This window comes from Amblyomma mixtum, chromosome 10 (assembly GCF_055824585.1).
Source record: "Amblyomma mixtum isolate Tamu chromosome 10, ASM5582458v1, whole genome shotgun sequence".
NCBI classification, from domain to species: domain Eukaryota; kingdom Metazoa; phylum Arthropoda; class Arachnida; order Ixodida; family Ixodidae; genus Amblyomma; species Amblyomma mixtum.
Window position 1 is genome coordinate 99442286 of NC_143021.1, and position 27184 is coordinate 99469469.

General features: G+C 48.4%; 1 non-coding gene across 1 annotated transcript; it reads right to left on the minus strand.

The window, feature by feature from the left end:
* Nucleotides 1-24520: 24520 nt before the first annotated feature.
* TRNAG-UCC (transfer RNA glycine (anticodon UCC)) lies at nt 24521-24592 on the minus strand. The gene has a single exon. It is a non-coding gene; the product is annotated as a tRNA-Gly (tRNA).
* Between the last annotated feature and the right edge of the window lie 2592 nt (nt 24593-27184).

A 27184-nucleotide genomic window follows, 5' to 3' on the forward strand; every position in this document is an offset into this window, starting at 1 on the left:
ACGCTAATCTCCAAACATACAAGATACTCGTAAGGCTCTGCTCAGAGTGCCGCCATTGCTGCCAAGAGGGACCAAGCAACGACTTTCTTTTTATGCAGCCGAGAACCCGCTCGTAGCGCTGGCTAAACAGGCTAGAGCGCAACCGCAGGTGGTACAATCGGCGTAGACAGCTTTGTAAGCTGAGGCGCTTCTAAGTAGCTGCACAACCTTAGGTAAGACGCTCTCCAACGAGACGATGTGCCACAAATGTAGAAGATACCAAGTTGGACCATGCTTTCAGCGACATCAGTTCAGCCTGAATGAAGCCTACAGGTTTATTTTTGCCCTTGTTGAGGACTTTGATAAAAAAAATGACGTTCTATCGTTAATTCGCTGGTTTACGATGAAGTCGAATGCCGAGGTAACCACTTCACTAGTAATCGCCATTTACACAAGGGTGGTGAAAATATTTTTGGATGCTTTTTCTCCAAAAAACCTACTGAAATTTTATGAATGTTGGCAAAGGGTAAATAAAGGTGCTCAATGAGTGTTAATGATAATGTTTCTACTGGAATATTTTGTATCATAGAAAGTACCCAACAGCATGCCACTATCAGTCTGCAGATTTTTTGTGGCAATAACTGCTTCAGTCTTGCCTATTCCGATCAGTAGCGAGAATGTGTCTGTATTTAGGTGGATCGCTGGGAATACAATTATGAAATGAAATTTTATTTTTCAGTGCTTTATATTGTTAATGGCCGCATTGACAAATATTTAGGAAGACGGCTTAACAAAGCCCGTAAACAATTTTGGCAGTAGCGACATTTCATACAAAGTGCAATGAATAAAAAATAGAACGAATGCAAACGAGAAATGCAAGCAATAAAATATATGTACTCGGTTCATGGACACAATTTTCCTACAAAGTAGCAAAGGATGTTATTGAATATAAAACTACTCTACGAACATAAGTAAATACTACATCTGAAATTGCCTGGGGGCGATTTTATCTGCTTCTTTGAGCGAGAAGCCATAACTTATATAAGCACAACAGCAGGCTAATGAATACTTCGAGAGCACCTTATTTATTTGTGTCTACATTTGCCACAACACAAAGTACAGGTATGGGACATATCATATGTGTCGGCTTAGTACATTTAAATGGGCGAACCTGAAGGCGACACTGAATGCTTATCACCAAGAACAACCTAAACCCCAGACATAATCTGCGCCATCTGTAGCGAACACTGCAGAATCAACCTGACTCTTATGAATCACAGCCAGCAGTTCATCAGGCACGCGCAAGATAAAGTTATTCCCATGACGAACAGAAAGAAGGCAGCGATACGACGTAAGCAAACATGAATCCAGTTAAATCTAATAACAAGGTTTGGTTTCGTGATTTTATAGGATTTTACTTTCCAAACAGACTCAAACCATTAGGGCCACCGTAGTGGATGGCTCCGGGTAATTTCGACCACCTGGAGTTGTTTAACATGCAATGACACGGCACAGTACACTCCAGCATTTTGCCTCCATCGAAATACGACTCCCGTGGGCAGGATCGAAACGAGCCTTTCGGGTCAGCACTCGAGCACCATAACTAGTGAGCCACCGCAGCGGCTAAAAGTGCCATGACCATAAAAAAGTATTCTTACGTGATATGGAAACTCTTTGTAATCAAACGTTGGGTGTTTGTGTGGCCGTCCTGGAAGGCATCGTCAGAAATAAAATGCTGTAAATTGAGCTGATATCTTCAGCATAGACTCGATAATGCGCACCTTGCATAAGGTCAGCTTTGTCTTCTACAAACTCGAGAAAGCTTCCGGATCATTTTGTCAATATGATCACTTGGAGTACGAATCACTAGAAAGAAGCACCATGAGGAATAGTTTCATTCACGATGAGATCTAATGCCTTCGAAGTAAGACATAGATTATGCGTTTTCATCACCTGCTGTCCGATGTACCTCAACCTCTACGTGCTGCTGGCGTTGTGGCCTCCGGTATGCTTCATCCAGAAGCCATGCAGCGACGCGGTAGACCATGACGAACTGGCCGGGCGGGAAGTCCGGCGCCGGCGCGGAGTCGTCGCGCAACTCGCCTCGGAGAACAGCGTGCACTCGCCGCCGCAGCACTGAGTCCAATGAGTGGAAAGCAACAAGAGGTCGTCCATGCCAAAGGACCACGTACACGATATTCAGCTGCAAGGACGAGCCTTCCTGGTATTCCGCCAGCAGACAGGCATGGACGGCGAATGCATCGACAGCCCAAGCGAGTACCGTGTTATAGGGGCCGATTCGCAAAGCAGACGCCAAGCGCTCCAGCCGTGCGACGCAGTCGCCGAGCGTCGGTGCTGCGCGGAGGCGGTACAACTGCCACGTCCATAAATGCAGCATCGGCAACAGCCAGCCATCAATATACGCTACGCAACGCAGGAACTCTTCATAGGGTTGGATTAAGAAGATATCTTCGCATATCGACACTGGGATCCTTTGCACGGACGCCTCTTGAAGGCGCGGAAGCCACGGAATATTGATGCTGCTCAGAACCCACCGTTGCACTGGCGTCAGGGTGTTGAGGGCCATATGTAGCCTCATTAACAAGTTGGCCGCCATTGTGAGTGACAGCGCGTCCTGCACCTTGCGAAATGTTTAGAGATGGCAGTCCTGTTCCAGCTTCAGCGAATCGCGGGTAGGTTTCATCAATGCCGGAAAAGACGCTGTCCGGTCGATCGGATGATGACCGCTTGCCGCGCAGGCTGCTTGAAAGTGGTCCTGTGAGCGTTTTTTTTTTCGCGGGCAGGTTTTTAATGTAAATTCATGACTCAGCATCGGTGCTTTCGCCGGGTCTGTGATACTGCTTACTACTGCGCTCACAGGCTGATGACAACCCCTATTTCAACGCAGGAATGCGAGAAATAAAGCCTGCTTTATCAGACGATATCTTGACGTGTCATGCCGATTTCAGGCTCGAAACATGACTGCTTCGTAGACAATATTGCAATATTAGAAGGCAAAAATGCTATGCAAGGTAGAATAGCAGGAACTAATTGAGTATTTAAGAACCTTCCTCGACCGCATGCTGCCGGGAACCGACACAGGGCTTGGCCTATGGCACCTGCATATTTCTGTACATGTGTCCCAGTTACGGTTCATACGGCAGTGTTAAGTTCGGATTTGAATTCTGTTCTCGGCAAAAAGAGAAAAACAGCACTGTTATTTACCTTCAGAGCACGTACGTACCCTTCTTGTGGTTTTCGCACCTTATGAACCAGAGCTGTGCCTAGATGCTTATCAGATGCATCTAAAAGGAACGCTGATGAAGGTGCAAAATTAAAGGTTTTTATATTTTTTTAGCTCTATGGTACGTTGAGCGTCAAAGCACTTGTTCATTGCCGATGCATTAGCTGATGAACACTGAATATTCTTTCTCCAACTTTTTTAAACATCTTGGTGTCGATAACGGTGCCGAAAGTACTTCGGATCCTTTAATCAGTGATTGCAATGGCAAAGCGATGTGGTCTAGCGGCATGGATCTCTACATAAAGCCATAAACGTAATCGCAGCTCTCGTGTGGAAGGCCATGTGTGTCGTTTAGTGTTATAGGTATTGCGAAGGGTAAGGCCGTGACCTACACGTGATGGGCGGCACTGGCGTGAGCTGTGACTTTCGATGACCGGACAAAAGGCGGTAGCGCGCACCTTGCGTATCCAACGCTTGCTTGTATTTTGAGCGTAATTCGGGATATCCCGTCAATATTTGCTGCGGCTGGTTGAGCCACAAGGCTGAAGAGACATCGCGGCAAAGGCGTCCATAACTTTATCACTGTGGCGAAAGCGATGGGCAGCGCCCGGGGAGCGGGATCATTTCGGGAGCGGGATTGGCTGTGCGTCTAGTATTTCCTGTCTGCATCTAACTGCGATAGTTCGTGTCTCTTAATCCACAAGGTTGATCGTTAGTCGCTCAGCAAACAGTAGAAGAGTCATCGGCTGCCAATGGTTCCCGTTTTTTCGAGCTCTTATTATGAGAAGTTGAGACGCACTATTCCATGTGCGTGTGATCGTAAACTGAACGGAGGGGACGATTTCAAGATGCCAATAACCCGGACTATATTCCAGGCGCTCTTCGTGCTAAAAAAAACACACACACAAAACTGATGCTGCCAGTCGCCTTTGGCGGTCACAGCGAGCCACTAAGCGTGACTTTTGAAGCAGCACTGTTGTGCGTACGCACGACGCGCGTACGACGCATATTTTGTGTTATTTTGAATTTCGTTAGCTTGAATAAGTGTCTTATCAACAGGGATCTTAGAAAACATTCTGCATCTCTGGCATCTCGGCAAAGTGACGCAGTGTTATTTCTCAGACTCCTTGAATTTTTCATTTATGGTGGATCAGGACCTGGCGAAAAGAGGAAATATCACATTAAAAACCACTTTTATGCAGCAGAATGAGGAGCGCTCATGTGTGTAAATTTTAAAATTAGCAGAATCAAAATTACTTTGCTGGGCAGAGAAAAGGAAAATTTCATTGGAAGCTTGAGCAAACCGTCTCTGTGTGTGTGGTTGCAGCTCTGCCAAAGCCAAGAGAGCTGATAGGATTCTTGAGGGTAATTCCTATAAAGCGAGACCTGAACTCCTATTTATTTATTTATTTACAATACCCCTAAGGGCCCTCGCGCGAGGGTATTCCATAGGGGGGGCAATACAAGCATAAAAATATGGCACAGGCATTTGAACAAAATACATGTAATAATGAATTGAAACTAGTAATGCACACAGATAACACAACAAACAACGCAGAATAAAATAGTAAATGCACATAATACAACAAAAATACCAAATCTGTTAGTACATGGTTTGCTTTAACGATTGCTGAAATGATTGTAGGTTAACCTCAGTAGCTATGTGTGATGGCAAGTTATTCCAATCTATTATAGTGCGAGGAATGAATGATTTCGCGTAGAGCGATGAACGGCATGTGATGCGTTTTATTTTGTTATCGTGGTCGCGGCGAGGAAAGACTGCAGGGTGTGGCAAAAAGAAGTCGTCGTGGAGGGTGGGATGGTGATACAGTTTGTGAAGTAAGGTTAGGCGAGCAAAATGGCGTCGACATGATAGCGGTTCCAACTCGGCACGTTGTTTTAATGCTGTGACACTGGTGAAGCGTGAATAATCTGAAAAGATGAAGCGAACTGCACGGTTTTGCAGGGATTCAAGGTTGTTAATGATGTAAGCTTGTTGAGGGTCCCATATGGCAGAAGCATACTAAACTTTCGGGCGGATTAGCGTGATGTAAGCAAGTTTTTTTTAAGTGTGAAGGCGCGTGTTTGAGATTACGCTTAAGAAGGCCGAGTGCGCGATTTGCTGATGCTAAGATTGTGTTAATATGGAAATGCCAAGTTAGGTCAGACTGAAAGTGAACTCCTAGGTACTTGTAAGTTGTTGTAAGTTCAACTCTATCGTTATTGAGGAAGTAGGCTGTAGCAATTCGAGTGGAACTGTTAGTAAAGGACATTAACTTTGTTTTAGATGCATTTAGAGACATTAGCCAGGAGGAACACCAAGCCATTACAGCGTCAAGATCAGTTTAAAGTGAACGGCGGTCGGTTTCATTAGTAATATTACGATATATTACACAATCATCCGCAAATAACTTAATTTCAGATGATACACACTTGGGTAGATCGTTAATAAAAATTAAAAAAAAAGCAGAGGGCCAAGTACACTTCCCTGGGGGACTCCAGATGTTACGGGGACAGAAGACGAGTTAAAGCCGTTGATAGAGGTGAATTGTTTTCTGTTATCGAGGAATTTTTTATCCATGAAATAACGTTGGGATGGAGATTTAAGTTTGTCAATTTGGTTAGGAGCCTGTGATGGGGAACGCGATCAAAAGCTTTAGAATAGTCTAAAAATACTGCGTCAACCTGTAAGCCAGCGTCTACTGCGGAAAATGTGTCGTTAGTAAATCCAGCGAGTTGTGTGTCACATGAATAACCCATGCGAAAAGCGTGCTGATATTTGAAAATGATATCGTGCTCATCTAGATAATTAATTACTTGAGTATGAATTATTTGTTCCAGGAGTTTACAGATGTTGCTGGTTAATGAGATAGGGCGATAGTTAAGTGGAACGGTGCGGTCTCCGGATTTGAAAATGGGTATTACTTTCGCTGTACGCCAGTCGTCAGGAATTGTACCAGATGATAATGATTGTGAAAAAAGTGATGTCAATACTTGATAGAGGTTTAGAGAGGCATTCTTTAGTATTTTGTTATTAAATCCAAGGTGGTCAGAGCTAGTAGTAACTTTGAGGTTATTCAAAAGGGCAAGAATGCCTGATTCACTAATGATAATATCTGGCATGGAAGTGACGGAAGATGGCTGTAACGTGGGTGAGGAAGTGGTGTCTTCATGGGTGAACACTGAGACGAATGCGTCGCTAAGAAGCTGTGCACACTCGGTTTCAGTTACTGGATCACCGTCAGGATTAGTTAGTACGATTTCGGGGTGGGAACTCGGATTGATGACGCGCCAGAATCTATGAGAGTTATTGGTTAACATGGTGGAAAGGTCGTGACTGAAGAAATGATGACGAGTTGTTTTAAGCAGTGACTGATATTCGTGATCGCAATGCCTGTACTTTGTCCATGATGATGGAAGACCTGTTTTGACTGCTTGGCGGTACAAGCGTTTTTTCTTATTATTAAGACGACGAAGGCGATTTGTGAACCATGGTGCGTTTTTATGATATCTGATGGTGATGACTGGCACAAACTTGTCAACAAGATTAGTCAATGTGTCTTTAAGTGATTTCCAATTTGTTTCGACTGAGCGAGATGAAGAGTGAGCTACGAAGTCCTCCGAAAATGATTGGAGTGCAGAGTTAATCCCATCGAAATTAGCGCGGTTGTAGCAATGAATTCGCTTAGTGGATGTTTTCTTTCTACCGAATGGACGAGTGATGTACCCGGTGATGATGTCATGATCGGATAGGCCTTGTAAATGCAAGATATCGGAACAAACCTCAGGGTTATTTGTTAGGACGAGATCAAGAATATTTGCCGTTGTGGAGGATTACAAGAAAGGTCTATGTAATCAAACAGAATAAAACATTTCAGTTCGTTGTGCACTCGACAAATCTCCAAAGAACAAACAGAGCGCACTTCCACACCTTAGTCCAAGTAACTATATCACTGTAGTGCTTAGTAATATTCTGTGTGCAATGCATTGAAGTGGCTCGGCGTAAAAAAAGAAGACCATGACAAGTTTCTTCATGTTAAGACCCTGCTGCGAGTCATGCATGCATTGGTGCTATTTCTTTCACTCAGCTACCGGGAATTCCGTATCGGCACCAAAGTTCAGACTCTAGACGATTAGTTCCCGTATATCCCTTGAACTTTGTACCTACCTCCTAATAAGTGAGCATAGCCGCCGTCCGTATCCGTTGCTTCTAACTAGGAGAGGAGATGGAAGCCGATGCGCCGCTGTGTGACGTAATTTCGTCCGGCGAACATGCTGAAATAGTTCTGTACATCTCTCTGGGCATCAGCAAAAGTGTTTCTGAACAGAAGATAGGCGCACGCTTTGAAGCATTCGCGTACGCGAGTTGAGTTCGAAGCTAGCCTCGTGTGGCGCAGTGTAGGCATGCTGTGTTGTAGCCTACACCCTGCTTGGGTCGCGACAGCAGCGCCACATTGCTTCAGAATTATGACGATATTATATGGGTATGTTCGGTGATTTCCTTTTTTGTCTAGTCTAGCAGAGTTGGACGCGCTCTCGATGCCCACAAACCGTTCTGTCTAAATTGTGGGGCAATCGTGATAGTCTTAAAAAATCCTTTCATAAAGTGAATAAGCCGTGACGTTTCTGCCCCCCAAAGTTCTCAAGAAAAGTTGTTTATTCTGTTTAAGGAGCCTGTTGAGTTGTCTGCGCATAACGTTGCTCTGGTGGCAGGTTACAGATACGAGAAGAAAAACTGATCTTTGACATTGAAATCTAAGCTCCCAATGACTATGGATGCATCAGATACCCTCAAAATTCTTTCAACCTCGACTGAAGGATGGAGAATTCAGTAAATCTGTAGCCTCCAAAAGAAGTTACAAGTCGGACCTTATTGGCATCTCATTTAATTGTGAGGCACCTGCGCACTATTGTATGATTCTCCCATCGACATCTCTACTGGAATGCTCCAAACTGCAATGGTAAAGAAAACTAGGTTTTCAACTTCGTCCTGCGCCCTCACCGGCTAGTTAAGACTGCCATAGAAAACAAATCGGACACGCTTTTGGCAATTAACAGCATATTGTAGTGCAATCTTCACAAATGCCAAGAAATAACAGCGATGAAAAACTTTTGTTTAAAAGAACCCTCTTGACTCGGATTTCAGGGTGTGTTCCTATGCTTAATGTCCTTAAGGGCAGGCTGGAGCCGTAATAATTTTTGTTACTTCATACGAAGCTTCCTTTTTTGTGGATTCAACACCTTTTTCTGAGCTTTTAAGCCCGTCATGTAGCGTATTTAGCCGATTCTAACGCCAACTTTTTACACGAAAATCGAACCTCGAGGCACCACTCCTGCAAGAGTCGAATATAAAAGCGCGCTAAGAACTACGACATTGGCGTTAGCATCACCAGACGGCTTTTAGGCTTTTCAGCGTTTGCATAGTTACCATCTCATAAATAGACGCTCAGGCCTAACTAGTATACTTCTGTGTGCAGTCGTGCTTTATTTTCGAACAACTATCGCTAATCGATGGACCGAGCCTCGAGACGTACTCGCCGTACAGCCTTTTGGCCCTGCTAAAAGAAGTAGACATCTAATTATAGAAGAAGTATTTCATGTATTTATTAAAATAAGCTGCCCAAAAAAGTTAACCACGCGTCGTATACGCGGCTCAATCGATCTGACGGTTGCTTTTCCTGACGAGCGCTCGGTGTCGTGAGAGAGAACTTCCTGTTAATGAGCGTAATGTCCCCTGAAATCGGTAGCATATATCGCTCCGGTATCTGCAGTGACAGGACCGCTTGCAACTTGCTTTGCCGCAAATCAGGCCTTTGCGACGTGTCGCTGGCGACTGCAGAAAGCGTTGAAGACGCCAGAACAGCAGCTTGGGCTTGTTGGTGATCCATCTCACAGTAACAACGCAAAAACATAGACAGGACACGTAGAATAAGAAGACACCACGAGCGCTGACTTCCAACAAGTTTATTTCGAGGTTGCCTGATATACTGCCTACACTCAGCACGTCACACAGTTACGTGACTTCTGCCGCCCGTGTCATCACTTCCCCCCAGAGTCATCGCGCGTACAACAGCTCCAGTTCTTTTGTTGTCAAAAGTACAGATGGCTTGCTGATACAGTCGTCTCCAAGCGTCATTATCTCGGCTGCCTCAATTATCTCGCGAGCGAGCTGATCGGTGTGCTTTTCTATCACATTGTACTGTGCTACTCAGCCTAGCAGGTTTTCGATGGGCAATCCCTTACATGAATTCCAATAGGCCTGCGTGCTTGTTCGACGTTAATTTTATGTTCTTTCAGCCTTTGGTTGGGGAATCTGCCTGTCTGGCCTATGTACTTCTTCCCACATTTCACCGGAAGGGAATAAACAACGCCTTCCGAGCATTCCACGAAGCGGATCTGGTGGTTTGTTGTGCACCCGCGCAATTTTTCCGGCTCTTCGGCGTTCACGCGCCGGCAAAGGCTTTTTAGTTTTCTCGGGGCTGTGAGCACGACATTAACACCAGCTCTTCGGCCAATCTTTTTGAGACCGTGGGAGATGTTGTGGATGTAAGGGAGAGCCACAATTTTTCATTTGTCTTTAGGCCTCATACAGCTATCACGCAGTTTAAGTTTTTTGCTTAATCGTTCCGCGACGGACACAAGTAGGTGTGAGGGGTACCCTGCTGCCTAAAGACGTTCTATCTGACGACGAAAACACGCTTCCATCGTGTGGATCCACGACTTCTTGAGCGCGTTCGACAAGCATAGGTTTGCAATGGCCCTTTTTACCTGCTTGGAGTGCGTCGATTGGAAAGGCAGTGGTGCCTTATCACCTCTTGGTTCATAGGCCCAGCACACGTTCCCCTTACTGAAATGCAGTCTCAGATCAAGGAATCTCAGCGACCATTGTACAGAAAACTAATGATTACACACTGACCCTTGTATAGGAAACTCAGGAAACAGTTATACACGAGTTTCCTGAACAAGGGTCGTTGAGATTCCTTGATCTGAGACTGCATTTCACTACGGGGAACGTGTGCTGGGCCTATGAACCAAGAGGTGATAATGCACCACTGCCTTTCCAATTAGCGCACTCCAAGCTGGTAAAATGGGCCATTGGAAACCTATGCCTGTCAAACGCGCTCAAGAAGTCGTGCATCCACACGATGGAAGCGTGCTTCGTCATATAGAGCGCCTTTTGGTAGCAGGGTGCCCCTCACACCTACTTTCCGTCGCGGAACGATTAAGCAAGAAACTTAAACTGCGTGATAGCTGTAGGAGGCCTAAAGACAAACGAAAAATTGTGGTCCTCCCTTACATCCACAACATCTCACACCTTTCAAAAAGATTGGCCGAAGGGGTGGTGTTAATGTCGTGCCCACGGCCCCGAGAAAACTAAAAAGCCTTTGCCGGCGCGTGAACGCCGAATAGCCAGAAAACCTGCGCGGGTGCCCAACAAACCACAAGACCCGCTTCGTGGAATGTGCGGAAGGCGTTGTTTATTCCCTTCCGGTGAAATGTGGGGAGAACTACATAGACCAGACAGGCAGATGCACCAACGAAAGGCTGAAAGAACATAAAATTAACGTCGAACAAGCACGCAGGCATATTGGAATTCATTTAAGAGATTGCCCATCAAAAACCTGCTCGGCTGAGTATGCACAGTGCAATGTGATAGAAAAGCACACCGATCAGCTCGTTCGCGAGATAATTGAGGCAGCCGAAATAATGAAGCTTGGAGACGAGTGCATCAGCAAGACATCTGTACTTTTGATAACAATAGAACTGGAGCTGTTGTACGCGCGATGACTCTAGGGGGAAGTGATGACACGGGCGGCAGAAGTCACGTATCTCTGTCACGTGCTGAGTGTAGGCAGTATATTGTCACGTTGTAGTGACGGCAGTCCAGTGGTCAGGAAGACACCAGAAAGACTTGAAAACGAAGCTCTTTATTTGGGCTGACTTGCGCCCGCAAAAGAACTGGATCACCCGGTGGCGGCGTAAGCAACAAGCGTGCTCGTCAATCGTCGAACTACGAATGTCCGCTGCTAGCGGCATCGTTCAATTTAAAGCCGACAAGTAAACTTCGAGATAACAGGTCGAGATCATCTAGAGTAATCTGGAAACACGTAGATGCAGCTGTTCATGGCTGTGAACAATCGAGATTAGACCGGTCGCTTCTCGCGTCACGAACAAAAATGATAACACCCCTTTCCTGCGGTCTTGCGCGAACGAACAGACACTACAATGATACGTGGCACTACCCCCCTCTCAAAGAAGCATCGTCTCGATGCTTTAAAATGAAAATGAACACGGAGAATGAAAACTTCGAGTCCTTTAGCGTTCATAATATGGCTTCAGGCGTACGACATGTACGACTTCCGGGCGTGTGCGGCGTCGCTGAGATGCTGTCGTTCCGTCGGGGATGACTTCATAGTCCAGGTCACCGATGCGGCGGAGAACCCTGTACGGGCCAAAGTAGCGTCGCAGCAACTTTTCGCTCAATCCACGGCGGCGAACTGGCGTCCATATCCAAACGCGATCACCTGGCTTGTAATGCGTGTCTCGTCGGCGCAGATTGTAGCGTCGCGCGTCGGTGTGCTGCTGGTCTTGAATGCGAAGCCGCGCAAGTCTTCGGGCTTCCTCGGCGCGATGAAGGTAGGCAGCGACGTCGCGGTTGTCTACGTCGGAAACGTGCGGGAGCATTGCGTCGAGTGTTGTCGTGGGCTTCCTGCCGTATACCAGCTGGAATGGAGTAAACCTGGTTGTCTCCTGGGCGGCAGTATTACTGGCGAAGATCACGTAGGGCAGAATAGAGTCCCACGTCTTGTGTTCGGCGTCGATGTACACGGAGAGCATGTCTGCGATGGTCTTGTTCAGACGCTCTGTCAGTCCGTTGGTTTGCGGATGATAGGCAGTTGTCCTCCGATGGCTTGTCTGGCTGTACTTTAAAATGGCTTGCGTCAGCTCCGCTGTAAATTCCGTCCCTCTGTCTGTGATGAGCACTTAGGGGGCGCCGTGTCGCAGGAGAATTTGTTCGACAAAAAATTTTGCGTCTTCCGTTGCCATACCATTAGGCAACGCTTTTGCTTCGGCGTATCGGGTCATGTAGTCGGTGGCTACGATGATCCACTTGTTTCCTGATGAAGAGGTCGGAAAGGGGCCGAGGAGGTCTATCCCTATTTGCTGAAAGGGCTTAGTTGGCGGTGGTATGGGGTTCAGGAGTCCGGCTGGTCTAGTCGGAGGCGTTTTGCGTCGCTGACACTCACGGAACGTTTTCACATAATGGGAAACGTCGGTAGCTAGCCGCGGCCAATAGTACTTCTCCTGGATGCGGTGCAACGTGCGAGCAATTCCGAGATGCCCCGCAGTTGGCTCATCATGAAATGCCTGCATAATTTCTTGCCTAAGATTCTTGGGCACGACAAGAAGATGTACTGTCCGGTTGGACGCGAAGTTCTTCTTCAGGAGGACATTACTGTGAACGACGAAGCACGACAGTTGGCGCTTGAACCCTCGGCGAGGCGATGCGGTCTTACCTTTCAGGTAATCAACTAGGCTTTGCAATTCAGGATCCGAGCGCTCCTGCTCCGCGAAACTGCTGGCGCTTACCGGTCCTAAGAAAGCGTCGTCGTCTTCTTCTTCACTTGCTGCGTCGACGGGGGCTCGCGACAAGCAGTCTGCGTCGGAATGCTTGCGGCCAGATTTGTAGACTACAGTTATGTGGAATTCTTGAAGACGCAGGCTCCAACGGGCAAGGCGGCCGGAGGGATCTTTCAAATTGGCTAGCCAGCACAGAGCATGGTGATCGCTCACAACCTTGAAAGGTCGTCCGTACTGGTAGGGGCGAAATTTCGACGTGGCCCAAATAATGGGGAGACATTCTTTCTCGGTCGTCGAATAGTTGGCTTCGGCTTTCGACAGTGAACGGCTAGCGTACTCAATAACTTTTTCCTCTCCACCATTTTTCTGAACGAGCACCGCTCCTAAGCCCATACTGCTTGCATCGGTATGGATTTCGGTTTCGGCGTTTTCATCAAAGTGACCGAGCACAGGAGGGGACTGTAATCGTCGCTTTAGCTCTTTGAAAGCCTCCTCTTGCGGCGTTTCCCATTTAAAAGGCACGTCCGCATTGGTAAGTTGGGTCAAAGGCTCAGCGATGCGCGAAAAGTTCTTGACGAATCGCCGGTAATAAGCGCACAATCCAAGAAATCTGCGTATAGCTTTCTTGTCATTAGGCTGACGAAACTGTGCGATCGCAGCCGTCTTTTGAGGGTCTGGGCGAACTCCATCCTTGCTTACGACGTGACCAAGGAACAGCAGCTCCTCGTAGGCGAAGTGGCACTTCTCTGGTTTCAGTGTTAGGCCCGAAGACTTGATTGTTTCCAGCACTGTCCGAAGCCTTCTGAGGTGGTCTTCAAAGCTTGTGGAGAAGACAACAACGTCATCTAAGTAGACTAGACAAATTTGCCACTTCAAGCCAGCGAGCACTGTATCCATTACTCGCAGGAACGTCGCTGGGGCAGAGCAGATGCCGAATGGCATCATCTTGAACTCGAAGAGTCCGTCTGGCGTGATGAACGCAGTCTTCTCGCGATCTCTTTCGTCGACTTCAATTTGCCAGTAGCCGCTCTTCAGGTCCATCGATGAGAAGTATTTAGCGTTGCATAGCCGATCCAGTGTGTCGTCGATGCGGGGGAGGAGGTAGACATCCTTCTTCGTAATGCTGTTCAGACGGCGGTAATCGACGCAGAAGCGAAGGGTGCCGTCTTTCTTTTTCACTAGGACAACTGGTGCTGCCCAGGGGCTCCTTGATGGCTGGATGACCTCGTCACGTAGCATTTCCTCTACTTGCTTGCGGATAGCTTGGCGTTCTATCGGCGATACGCGGTAGGGGCTCTGCCGCAGTGGTCGGGCGTGTTCGTCTGTGACAATGCGGTGCTTGGCAAGCCGGGTTCGTCGCACATTCGATGCTGATGAGAAGCAATCGCTGTACCTTTGAAGAAGACTGCGTATTTGGTCATGTCTGCTCCGGGGTAATGCCGGGTTGATGTCGAACGTGGGTTGACGGCCTTGGTCTGATGGTTCTGCGGGTTGGTCGGGTAGGGCAAATACGTCTCTGATGTCTGCCAGCTCGTCGAGGAAAGCGATCGTCGTGCCTTTGTTTAGATGCCGGTATTCTTCGGTGAAGTTGGTTAGCAACACCTGGCCTTGGCCATTTCGGATTTGGGCGACTCCCCTTGCGACGGCCAGTCCTCGATCCAGGAGTAGCTGGGTGTTTCCCTCGATGACGCCTTCGGCAGTTTCGACGTCTCCAGTACCTATGCAGGCGAGGACACTCGATCGGGGCGGCACGCTCAATGCTTCGTCGAGGACGTTTAAGGCAACGTGATGAGTTGCGTTCGTCGCAGCAGGTATGGCATTCTCTGTGGAAAGCTTGATCGACTTAGATCGAAGGTCGATGATCGCCCGATGTTCATTCAGGAAGTCCATTCCCAAAATCACATCTCGCGAGCATTGCTGTAGGACCAGGAAGGTTGTAGCATAGGTTCTCCCATTTACAGTAACTCTCGCGGTGCAGCGTCCTGACGGCGTAATCAGGTTACCACCTGCGGTGCGGATCAACGGGCCATCCCAAATTGTTGTCACTTTCCTGAGTCGAACAGCGAATGGCCCGCTCATGACTGAGTAGTCAGCTCCCGTGTCGACCAAGGCAGTAACCGCGTGACCATCGACCGTAACTTCAAGGTCACTTGTTCGCGTTTTCGTGCTACACGTGGTCTTCGGTGTACGATCTCGGCTTCGTTGGGTAGTGAGGCTGCGGTGGGCGTACTCCGACGTTACTTCTATGGGCAGCGGTAAAGGCGTCAAGTCTGGTCGCGTTGTCGTCGTCATCGGTGTTGTCATCGAAGTTGTCGTCGGAGGTGTCGTCGGAGGTGTCGTCGGAGGTGTCGTCGGAGGTGTCGTCGGAGGTGTCGTCGGGGTGGTGGTCGGAGTTATCGTCAGTGGAGGATCTTTGTCCTTGCGCTTAGAAGCAACCTCACCTCCAGAGGCTGCTTTATTCAGTTTAACCTTCGGGGGCTGGGGGAGCGTCCACGCAAAGCGTAGCCTCGGCTCGGAGATACGAAGCGCGGAGACGAAGGCGACGGGGAACGTGATAGGTGGCTGGGTGGTGAGCATTCTTCCCGACGCAAAAAATCCTCAATATCGGCTGGTCGCTGGCCGGGTCGGGGTCGTGGAGCGTCGTAAGAGAACCCTCAGATGCCCAGTCTTCTGTAGGGGCAGTGCCGGAGGACGTGACCGGCTTCGCCACAGTGGAAGCATAGTGGGCGGTGCTGGTCGGGAGTTCTCCACTCGTCGCATTTCCTCGGCTGCGCGCGTCGCTCGTAGGACGGGCGGGTTGGGGCGAGTGGGCGGCGGTCCAACGCAGCTGGCTGAGGGCGATAGGGGCTTGTGTCCCGTCGTCGAGGGGCAGGACGGCGCACAGCTGCGGCGTAAGTCATGGCTGGGGGCTGCAGAGGCTGCGTGGGTGTCGGCGTCACACCCAAGGCCTGTTGAACCTCGTCCCGGATGACGTCAGTGAGCGATGAAATTTGCGGCTGCGTTCCCGTCGGCAGCAATCGTCGGAGCTCCTCTCGCACAACATTGACGTATAACATCCCGCAGGTCATTGCTGTTAGCGGTGTCCAGGCAGCTTGCTGAGAAAATGCGCTGCTGGCGGTCATACTGGCGGGCTCGGGCATCCAGAGTTTTTTCCATCGTGGTTGCCTCTTCTACAAATTCCGCGACAGTTTTCGGTGGGTTGCGGACGAGGACGGCAAAGAGTTGCTCTTTAACTCCTCGCATGAGCAACCTTACTTTTTCTGCTTCCTTCATTTTTGCGTCGGCACGCCGGAAGAGACGCTTCATTTCCTCAGTGTACACAGCAACGGTCTCGTTTGGGTGTTGCATGCGAGACTGTAGCAGCTGTAGACACCAGAAAGACTTGAAAACGAAGCTCTTTATTTGGGCTGACTTGCGCCCGCAAAAGAACTGGATCACTCGGTGGCGGCGTAGAAAGAGAAGGTAGAAGGTGGCGTACAAGGTGGCGCCGGCGTAGAAGGTGGCGGCGTAAGCAACAAGCGTGCTCGTCAATCGTCGAACTACGAATGTCCGCTGCTAGCGGCATCGTTCAATTTATAGCCGACAAGGAAACTTCGAGATAACAGGTCGAGATCATCTAGAGTAATCTGGAAACACGTAGATGCAGCTGTTCATGGCTGTGAATAATCGAGATTAGACCGGTCGCTTCTCGCGTCACGAACAAAAATGATAACACCCCTTTCCTGCGGTCTTGCGCGAACGAACAGACACTACAATGATACGTGGCAATATCAAGCAATGTTTACCTCGAAATAAACTTGTTGTAAGTCAGCGCTCGTGGTGTCTTCTTATTCTATGTGTCCTGTCTTTATTTTTGCGCTGTTACTTCGAGATGGATCACCAAGAAGCCCAAGCTGCTGTTCTGGCATCTTTTGACGCCGACCGGCGACTGCACCTTGCCAATTCAGATCCGCGGCGTCACTTTCCGCGGCTGCTTTGCTGTGCTTCCTGAGTGCTCTAAAGACCTGATACTCGGTTTGGATTTCCTCCGGGAATATGGGGCTGTCATCGACTTTAAAGAGCTGATCGTTTCGTTTGCCGCACACCGCACTGTTGACGACGAACCCCAGCATATATAGGACTAAGTTGCCGGTCTGAAATGATGACGTGGTGGTTCTGTCGAGGACCGGCATGTTAATAACTGTGGAGTGCGGTGACAGCTCCGGCACTCATGGCATCGCTGAAGCCAACATGTCGCTGCTCCTGGGTCGGCAGCTGTGTGCAGCTCGCAGGCTTATAGTATTCAAGAATAAGCGAGCCGAGCTTTTGATAACAAGTTTCGGTTGTGAACCCCAACGTTTAGCGGCCAACACAACGATTGCTTATTTTGAAGACATCGGGGAATGCGCCGGAGAGTACGCGTTGACGCGGACTACGACATCAGTAGAATCAACGAATGGTCCTGTTAAACACGACGTAATCCCGAATCTCCTGCCTAGTGAAAAACGCAACCTGCAGACTGTCATTGACTCTTTCCGAGACTGTTTTGCGTCCAGCTCCAGAGTTAGACAAACGCCGATGAAAAAAAACATCGAATTATAGTTGACGAAAGCCAGAGATCATTACGCCAGTCGCCGTACTGGGCATCTTCAAAGGAACGGGATGAAATTCGAAGGCAAGTTCAAGAAATTCTCCAGGACGACGTGGTACAGCCTTCAAAGAGTCTGTGGGCGTCGCCTGTGCCCCTAGTTGCAAAGAAAGATGGGACCCTACGGTTTTGTGTTGATTACCGACGTTTGAACAAAGTAACTACGAAAGACGTTTATCCTTTCCCGCGCATTGATGACTGCCTAGACCGGCTGCCCCACGCAAAATACTTTTCATTTCTCCATTTACGCAGTGGCTATTGGCAAATAGGGTTGAACGAACGTAACCGGAAGAACGCATTTATTACCCCGGACGGTTTCTACGAATTCCGGGTGCTCCTCTTCGGTATATGCTCAGTTCCGGGAACTTTCCTGCCTCGTGTACCTACACTATGTCATCTTCTCCGACACCTTCGAAGAATACCTCAGCCGCTTACGCGCTGCTTTCGAAGTTATATGTTCAGCCGGTCTCTCCCTTAAGCCAGAAAAATGTCATTTCGCTTTCCAGGAGCTGATGTTTATGGGCCACATTGTGAGCGCCAAGGGCGTTAGCCCAGACCCCAACAGGAGTGCCGCCGTCACTGCTTTCCCCATTCCTCCTGAAAAGCGAAGTGTGCGCCGTTTTCTGGGTCTCTGCGCCTATTATCAGCGTTTTGTGAAGAACTTCTGCCGAATAGCTGAGCCCCTTACCCGCCTCACCAAAGATAACGAACCGTTCTTCTGGGGTCGGGAGCAACAACATGCCTTCGAAGAGCTACGCATGCGTATTCAAAGTACGCACATACTTGGGCAAATCGATGAGGCCGCTGACACAGAACTCCACACAGATGCGAGTAACGTTTGCCTTGGTGCGGTCCTTGTACAGCGCAGGATGGTGCCAAACTCGTAATCCCTTACACAAGCCGCGCGTTATCACGCCTGAGGTGAACTATTCCACCACCGAAAAAGAATGCCTAGCTATTGCGTGGGCAGTATTGAAATTTTGACCCTACTTGTATGGCCGCCCTTTCCGAGTGGTGAGCGACCACCACTCGCTGTGTTGGTTGGCAAACCTAAAGGGTCCTTCAACTCGCATGCTGGAGCCTCCAACTGCATGAATTTGATGTCACCATCGTGTATAAATCAGGGCAAAAGCACAGTGATGCAGATTATTTGTCCCGTGCCCCACTTCTAACCAACAGCGCGGACCTCGACGACGATTCGCTTTTCCTTGGGTTTATCTCTGCGTCTGCCCTGGCTCAACACCGCCGAGACGACATTGAACTACGGTACGAACTACGCAGGCAGCTCTCAGACTCCGCCCCGCATCTTTTCACGCGGCCTGTCATCATTCTGTTTACGGGACGGCATCCTGTACAAAATGAACTGTGGGCCGACGGAGGCTGTCAATCTGCTTCTTATACCTAATGCCTTTCGCGATGAAGTCTTGCAGGCGTGCCACGATGACCCTTCCTCTGGTCACCTTGGTTTCTTCCGAACGTTGGCACGCATAGGGCAAAAGCATTACAGGCCAAAACTCGCACTTGTTGTGAAACGCAACGCCCGAACTTGCCGCGAGTGTCAACGTCGCAAGACGTCGGCGACTAAGCCGGCCGGCCTATTGCAGCCTATTGATCCACCACAAGTTCCTTTCTACCGAGCCGGCATGGATATTCTCGGCTCCTTTCCGGAGTCTTCGCTGGGTAACCGGCACGTAGTGGTCGCTACTGACTATCTAAGTCGATACTGTGAGACGAAAGCTCTTCCCTGTAGAACAGCTGCGAAAATTGCCACCATCGTCATGCACAACATCGTGCTTCGTCATGGCGCACCCACGGTCGTTATAACTGACAGAGGAACAGTCTTTACCTCGGCGCTGACAGAGGAAGTTATGCGACTCAGCGGCACCAGTCACCGACGAACGACAGCTTATCACCCGCAAACTAATGAACTCACTGAGCGCCTCAATATGACGATCGCCGACATGATTTCCTTGTATGTCAACGGCGACCACTGCAACTGGGATGGAGTACTCCCTTACGTTACATTCGCATATAACACTGCGCTACAAGAGATGACTCACTTCACACCGTTTCGCTTCCTCCTCGATCGCGAAGCCATGACTATGCTCAACGCAATACTCCTTCCTGGTAGTGTAAACTCCACAGTCTTGGGGGCCGACCGCTTTGTTCACGAAACCGAGGCCACCGGCCACCTTTCTCGGCAGCATATCCGGCATAAACAAAAAACAAAAGGCGCTCACCGTTACAACCATCGCCACAGGGATGTCACTTTCCTGCCCCGAGAAAACGTTTGGGTATGTAACCCAATCAATCAACGAGAGCCTCTGAAAAGTTGCTTCGGCGGTACTTTGGCCCCTATGAAGTGATACGCCAATTACGCGAGTTATACTATGAAGTTCTCCCTCAAGGAACTGTTCGTTCCTCTAGACGAAACACGTCCGAAGTTGTGCATGTCGCACGAATGAAACCTTACCACGCCCGCTAGCAGCTCATGCATCTCTACCTTCGGGCGCCGAAGGCTAAGGTCTTCAGCGTGCGCACCGGCGAGATAGTGGTCGGCCAGTAACCGCGTCATCGAATTCGGCCAAATCAACCTCCACCCCACCCTCGCCATGCTGTCGAACCACAACGCGCTGCTGCTTGAATACTTCGTCGGACAGAATACGCACGCCTCGGTATCGGGAACGCTTAACGACCGCTTGCTGCTCATACTGGATGTAGCCAATGTCCAGACGATTGAGAGCGTAAAGGTCATGGCTTTCTCCATCCTGACCGCCCATATGCTCCAGCCATCCGCATATAAGATGATTTGCTTCATAGTCTCTTCCTCCTCGCGTACGAGATCAAGACGGCCGAGACAGTGGATTCCGCGCCCGTCGACGATAACTGCTGTATGCACCAGGACTACTGCGCCTCTGCACAGGCACTACATGCACAGCAGGTGTTCGTGCCCCAAAATTCCGTGCCCGGGGAAGCGGCACTTGGTCCACACGACCTGTGATAAATATGGAAAGAACGCTAGAAGAAAGTAATCTAGGTTATAATCTGTCGTACGGATTAGGGGGAAATGTAGTTGAGCAGCGACTCCCGGGTTTAATGTATGCGGACGATATTGTACTGTTAGCAGATAGCCAGGAAGATTTACAAACTTTGGTTAATTGCTGTGGAGACGAAGGAGATGCTCTAGGATTCAGTTTCAGCGCAAATAAATCAGGTGTGATGATTTTTAACGATACAACTGATCAGGCGCTTACAAGGCCACGAAATACCCAATGTGGCCGAATACAAATACCTCGGGATATGGCTAAACGAAGGGCAGATATACACGGAAAAACATGAACAGGCTCTTACGGCAAAATGACGAAGAGACGCCGGGATAATATAACATAGGGCATTATGCGGGTACAACAAATATGAAGTGCTCAGAGGTACTTGGAAAGGAATAATGGTGCCGGGACTTACTTTCGGCAATGCGGTTCTGTGCTTAAGGGCAGAAGTTCGGTTTGGTTGGTTTGGTTTATGGGGTTTAACGTCCCAAAGCGACTGAGGCTATGAGAGATGCCGTAGTGAAGGGCTCCGGAAATTTCGACCACCTGGGGTTCTTTAACGTGCACTGACATCGCACAGTACACGGGCCTCGAATTTCTAATCCAAAGAAATTCAACCGCCGCAGCCGGGATCGAACCCGCGTCTTTCTGGTCAGCAGCCGAGCACCATAGCCACTGAGCCACCGCGGCGGCGGCAGAAGTTCAGTCAAGATTAGACGTAAATCAGAGAGCTGTTGGAAGATTAGCACGGGAAGCTAGGAGGCGCCAAAATAACAGGCTTTCTTTACGGAGAGATCGGAAATTTCATGTCAGCCTAAGTGTTAATGCGCTGAAAAAAATAGGAGGGAGGAAAAGGAGCGTAGGAAAATGGAAGAGAAAGTTGCGTTGCAGTGGAGGGCAGCAGAATAATTTCGACCATCTTGCATTCTCTAAAGCGCACTGTGCACAGCACGAGGATGCCTTCAGCGCTCACTCTGCATTCGCCGAAACGGGAGCAAAATTTTCCCCGCGTCCTTTGGTAAAAATTAAAAATTGGTTTTGGTTGGTAACCGCTGTTCGGTTTGGTTTCGTTTATTGGGGTTTAACGTCCCAAAGCGACTCAGGCTATGAGGGAGGCCATAGGGAAGGGCTCCGGAAATTTGCGACCACCTGAGGTTCTTTAACGTGCACTGACATCGCACAGTACACAGGCCTCTAGAATTTCGCCTTCATCGAAATTCAGCCACGCAGCCGGGATCGAACCCGCGTCTTTCAGGTCAACAGCCGAGCGCCGTAACCACTGAGCCACCGCGGCGCGGTAACCGTTGTTCAGAAAGATGTACTTAGTGGACGTTTTCTGTGACGAATGCCTGTGTTTTTCTCAGGCCTGTCCTTCTCCCAGATTGCCATCTGCAACGTCGCTCTTCCAGCGGTTCAGCGTTTCCGGCTAGCGTTCAAGTGGGGCCGACAACATCGGCTCGCCACAGAGTTCAATTCACCCGATATCGGGAGAAATTCAACCGCAGCATTTCAAAGTTCCGATCACGTCCTTGCACCTACCTGAAGAGGAGACCTCCAAATTCATTTCGCATTATTATTTTTCATGTTTATGAGGACAACTTAGTCATCGCTGCCATTCTACTTCTCTTTGTGTTTCGGTTGTGACCGTAGTTCACACTTTTCTTCTCCAAGGTACAACAGTTCCTAATTACGAAAGGGAATTGTTGAGCTGGTTGAGCAGTTATGAGGCATCTGTGAAGTGTCGCAGGTGTAACGAAATGCAGTGCGCATGCGCGAAATTAGCTCCTTTACAAGATGGACACCGACGGCATTCCTTGCCGGTATTTTTGATCAAAAGACTACATTACTGATGCGTGTATCGAACACTCCTAAAAGTGTCATACGTTTTTTAGAGTGCAACCATACATTCGCAGTTTCATGGAACTCTTCCCCCCAGTTAAGATTCGGGTCCATTAGAGAGCCGAGTTTTTTTTTCGTAGTCGCCAGCATGCGTGTTGATGATATGGGGCAACCTATTTCAATGAGGCGAGCGCGCGTTTTTATCACCTTCTGGCATGTAGACGCTGTAAAGAAAATTTTGTAGTCTTGTGGCTGTTGGAGATTTCCGCTTACTGTTCCACTTGCGGAATTTTGGGAGTGATTTGCCTTTAAACATAAGATGGCTTCTCGCATCACAGGACAGTACCTCTGATTTACCCTTGTGTGTTCGTGAGCAGTTTCGCAGTAGTTGCAAACCGTCGCTCAGTTCTGCTACGAGGAAAGTAGTTCTCGCTATACAGGTCATGCTCTTCCCAATGTTTTTACCGTTGATAAGTGGTGATCAGTAGTGCATTGTGGCAATTAAATTTAGCTTTGCAGCATTCGCTAGAGTTAGAGTTCATTGGCTATTCGCTGTTCTGCATCTGATGTCATTGAGTTGCTTTCTCGTTTTTAACTTGTCTTCGTTACTAGCGAGTGGGTATTTTGATTACCGGTGACTGAAAATCTTGATACTTCATAACTGGTTAAGAGACAATGATATTTTTCTTGTTATGATGTTTATAAACATATTAGTGCTTTATGCGTTGATAATGAATAATGCGAGCCGTTCTATTGTGTTTCTTTATGGTGACCAAGCTGGCATTTAGGCCTTCTTCTTTATATTCTGATAGCCTTATACTCCTGATAGATTTGAGGCTCAGTCGTGTGAACCTCATCAGGAAAAGTTTCGGACTCTAAAAATGCTTGGGCCCCAAAAGTTGATAAATAGCTTGAAAGAGGCAGCTTCCGTTTTGAAATGTAAACCTGCAGCTGACTGACTCTTTTGTAAAATCCATAACACGCATGTGGCGCTGCGTAAGCCGAGAACGGTAAAATGTTTCTTATCGTCTTTTCCACAGGATGCAAGAGAAGCAAGGGCCCGATAAGAGCCGCTGCAGAAATTGTTAGTGGTTGTTTTTGCGTGTTGTCACTATCGGTACTGTTAGTAGAGAGCATTCTTCGATGCTCTCCAGTGCTGTTTCATCTTTGTGTAATGAATAGTATTCTTTGTGCTCTCTGCTGTACTCGCAGATATGGGTGCCTTACGCCATGGAGTAACCACGGCAGTGATGGGTTGCAAATTTTTGCGTAGTTTTAAATGTTTCATTCAACCAATAGAGACAGGAAATGCCCTGCGAATTGATTGTTTGCTAGACAGTGTCCATATAAAAACATTGCCAGAAGTAGTATTCAGACGTGCACTTTACCATTGTTGGAATAAACTTACACGACTATCAATTGCGCTGTGTATAAACATTTAGAATCTGCGGTGTATAAATACGATAGCAAGAACAGTCGCATCGGAAAAATGTCTGCAACGATTCGTGAAAAATATCGCTGATTGCTCGAGGACGTGTGGTGTCAAAAGAATAGCGATAACTATGAAAAGATATAGCTGCAAGATATAACCATTGCATTACGTTGGCCGTTGCATTACACGCAGAAAAACATCCCGGGTGTTAAACTGCCATCTCCTCGAGCTGTGCAATAGATGTGAACTTCAATCCGTGCGCAAAGTCAGTCTGAATGCCACAAAACGCGGGCACTTGATAAGTCCGAGCCCAGTTTCTAACGCGTGGCCCGTTTAGTGGCAACAGCAAAAAAAGAAAAGGGCGCATGGAAGCCCCATCTGACGAGTATGTTTCAAGTGATCGAGCAGCGGGAGGTCTGAGCTACACTCCCCAACACTACATGATCGCAGCACAAAGCAACCTATGAGAGAGCCGACTGCAAGAAAGACAACACTAACTCATAATTTTCATGGAAGAAAACATTAAATTCAGCTCCTCGCTATGTTAGGCTCGTTTGTATGTGCAGTAGCGCGAAAGAGTTAACTAAGGCTTAGTATTCTACAAACGCATTAGGCGGTCAAATAAATTGCAGGAGTTTACAAACGTTTAGATTGTATCACTGAATGAATCCCTGGAAACATGCATAGGAAAAGCATAATACTGAAAAGGAAAAGAAACTTTTGGGCAGCTAGAGCGGAACATAAGCGAAAGAAAAGAGCAAAAGAAAAACTGCGTCAGCCGGGAATCGAACCCGGGTCAACTGCTTGGAAGGCAGCTATGCTAACCACTATACCACCGACGCCCGACGAGGGGAGGCGTTCGTCGCCGGCGTACTTCTAATCGGGGCTGACGCGGTATTTTCGTGTTCAGGAGCCATACGAGGAGAAAGAAGGAGGTCAGCCTCAGCCGCCGGACAGTGCGCTTAAAACAGGTCTTACGGAAGAGAATGCTTCTATGCCGGCGTCCAGACGGAGCCACAGAATACCGTGCGTACAGCCGGCTGAAGTCAGACGAATGCGGTGCCACGCATGGCTCTTCTTAAAGATACCAAGCTTCGATTCTCCCTCTATTGATGTGCAAGTTATCGAAGTTCTCATTGCGTTGCTGGGATGTTACGTCAGTTCTGAGGTCCGAAAAACGCTCTTCCACTGCCAAATCAAGATCACCAGCCTAAACTTCTTAGTGGCCCTGAAATAAAGACATGGACAGCCAGAAGTGACTGGACCTCCAAAGAGATTTATCAGATACATTGCAAATCCAGCAGTTTTTGAAAGGAATAAAAACAAGTGCGGAGTTTAAAGAAAAACCTGTTATGCTGGCGGCAAGCTCCTTCCTAAACCAAATTTCGGACTGCTCCGCCCCTGAGGCCATACAGAGCCGTAAAATACGCGTTTGCGTGGTGTCTCGTTCTTCGAACCGCGCACACTAGGCGGGCTCGGGCCTAACATAGCGAGGCCTGGACGGGGTTCTGATGCTTCGTTTTTAAGTATAGCAGCACAATCTAAGTGCACAACTAGAGGCTGAGAAGAAAGAGGGCAGTGGTGCAGTGAAGCGAATACTAAATGCCTTTGCAGTTGATATGAGAGAAGCCAACAGCCACAGAACCCAAGGAGCACAGGGGATTTTTTAATTAATTTATTTTTTTTTGTGGCGTCGATCAAGTAACAGTATTACTGAATACATGGTCTGTTCTGAAAGTAGTAGGACTCATTTCTTAAAACAAAATCTATTCGAGAGAATAGTACAAACGATTACAATTTTTCAAGGTAGCACCCTTCCGCACCTACACGCTGCTGCCAATGAGTTTTACAGTTTTCGTACGCCTCCAGGAACGCCTGGACCGGAATGCTGTTTAGCTCCCCCGTCACGGCCTGTTGAACCACCTCTACCGATCCGTGATGCTTCCCCTCCAGCCTCGATTTATTCTCGGGAATAGAACAAAGTCTGGCAGGGCCAAGTCGAGGCTGTAGGGGGGCTGAGGCAGCGTTGCCGCCTTGTCCTGGACAAAAAATCGGTGTCCTCATTCAGATGATGAAGAAGATCCTACCGGTTGGCCTTTTCCTCCTCTGACAACACTCCCGGCACCAACTTCGCGCAAGCTTTCCTCATGGATAAGGTTTCTGTCGCGATCCCAAAAACTTGGGTTTGAGGAATGCTGAGGTCATCAGCAATCATTCTGATATCATTCTACGGTCACTGTTAAGTAAATGTTTCCCTCGCTACAAATTTTCGTTGGTCTTGCTGGTCGAAGGGCATCTGAAGCGGTCGTCTTCCTCCACTCTTTCCTTACCTTCTCGGAAAAGCTTGTGCCACTCAAAAACACCTGATCTACCCATGGAAGCGTCGCCGTAGGCCTCCTTAATCATGTTGTGAGTCTTTTTGCCCGTTTTACCAAGATTTGCTCAAAATTTGATCGCGTATCGCTGATGCATAAACGCTCGACGATTCTGCGTGACGAGACGTTTCGACAGGGGTTCACAGTACAAGCGACCTCCTCTCTTCAACGGCCGAGAGCCGACTGCCGATTTTCCCCTGCATTCCCAATATCCCCCTTCAACGATCCTGCATGAGCAGACCACCTCTCGTCTGCCCGTTCACCTAGGAAAAAACCAATCCTACTACTTTCAGAACAGACCATGTATATTGTCGCTTTAATCTAATTGATTAGAAAAGCAGAAGAAAAACAACCACATGCCACCGGTGGGATCCGAACCCACGACCTCCGAATTACGCGTCCGGAGCTCTACCTCTGAGCTACGGCGACGGCTGTCAAACCTCCTGCTTTCGGGGGTATTTATGTTTACAAACAATCTGACCTTGAGAGTGTTCATCAGCGCCACCAACGTTTGTAAGCGGTGGACGTGGAACGTCCTGCTTTACCGCGAAGTGGGACGTAGAACGCCATCAACGGCGAGGGTGGAAGGGTTCTCACACAATACGCTTCTCTCATATTTATAACGAGCCCCTCATTCCACTTCCCTTGTTTGCTTAATTGCTTAAGCGAGAGCCTCGGTTCTGGCAGCCTTGACTCCATAGGAAGCATAAGATGGTTATCACACAGCTTCCACCCTCGCCGTTCGATGGCGTTCTACGTCACACCAGCGGTAACTCAGGACGCTCCACGTCTACCGCTTACGAACATGGGTGGCGCTGATGAACACTCTCAAGGTGAGATTGTTTGCAAACATAAATACCACCGAAAGCAGAAGGTTTGACAGCCGTAGCCGTACCTCAGAGGTAGAGCACCGGACGCGTAATTCGGAGGTCGTGGGTTCGGGTCCCACCGGCGGCATGTGGTTGTTTTTTCTTCTGCTTTTATAATCAATTAGCTTTAAGCGACAACATATTCAGTAATACTTTTACTTGATCGACACCACAAAAAAAAATAAAGTAT